We start from the raw sequence: 1,224 nt of genomic DNA on the forward strand, positions 1-1,224 counted from the left end.
AAATAAATAAGTGATTTAAGTTTATTCCTTTTTCTTTGTAACCAAAAGAGTCCACCTAAAACAAAAGTTAGAATCAAAAGTGGGGTTCCGTGGAACTGATCCTGGGTCCGATAAGGTGCCTGGACAGTTGAAGTAGAATGTTTCTATCCCAAGTTTGCATGAGAGAGTCGCTAATTAATCTGTCACCTGGGGGATCTTGGACTTTAAACATGAGCACTGTTAGTAGGCATTTGATCAGTTGGTGGCTCTAGCTCCGGGTCAGTTCCAGGAGAGAAAGTGTATTTTGAGCTTTCTAGACTGGATTAGCTACTGTGTTATAAATTCCTAGGGCACCTTGCCAAAGCTGTTCTGCTACTTTGTTTTAATGTCTGTCTGTCCCTCTGGGTGGCAGACTTTGGAACAGCAGGCGCTCAGAAGCACAGCCCATGTTCTAAGAGACAGGAGCTTTTCCGTGGATTGGGAGGGGATGGAAAACATTAAATAAGGAACTCCTTGGGCTTCTCTCTCTGTCTCATGTCTCACTTTTATAAGCTTCCTCTGATGTCTTTTTTTTTTTTTTTTTTTTGAGAGAGTCTTGTTTTGTCCCCCAGGCTAAAGTTCAGTGGCATGATCTCGGCTCACGGCAACTTCCGCCTCCCGGGCTCAAGCGATTCTCCTGCCTCAGCCTCCCGAGCAGCTGGGATTACAGACACTTGCCACCACGCCCAGCTAATTTTTGTATTTTTAGTAGAGACGGGGTTTCACCATGTCTTAAACTCCTGACCTCAAGTGATACGCCTGCCTCAGCCTCCTAAAGTGTTGGGATTACAGGCCACTGCGCCCAGCCTAAAACGATGTTTGAACATTAAAATTAAGATTTTTTTTTTTTGGTAGAGATTGGGGGGGGTCTCACTATGTTCCAGGCTGGTCTAGAACTCCTGAGCTCAAGCTATCCTTCAGCCTTGGCCTCCCAAAATGCCGGGATTACAGATGAGAGCCACCTAACTCGGATACCACTTTCTTTTTAAATATAGATTTGGTGCGGTGGCTCATGCTTGTAATCCCAGCACTTTAGGAGGCCGAGGCGGGCGGATCAGCTGAGGTCAGGAGTTTGAGATCAGCCTGACCAACATGGAGAAACCCTGTCTCTACTAAAAATACAAAATTAGCCGGGCATGGTGGCATATGCCTGTAATCCCAGCTACTTGGGAGGCTGAGGCAGGAGAATCGCTTGAACCCAGGAGG

Source organism: Mandrillus leucophaeus, unplaced genomic scaffold (assembly GCF_000951045.1).
Source record: "Mandrillus leucophaeus isolate KB7577 unplaced genomic scaffold, Mleu.le_1.0 Scaffold46, whole genome shotgun sequence".
In the NCBI taxonomy this organism is placed as follows: Eukaryota; Metazoa; Chordata; class Mammalia; order Primates; family Cercopithecidae; genus Mandrillus; species Mandrillus leucophaeus.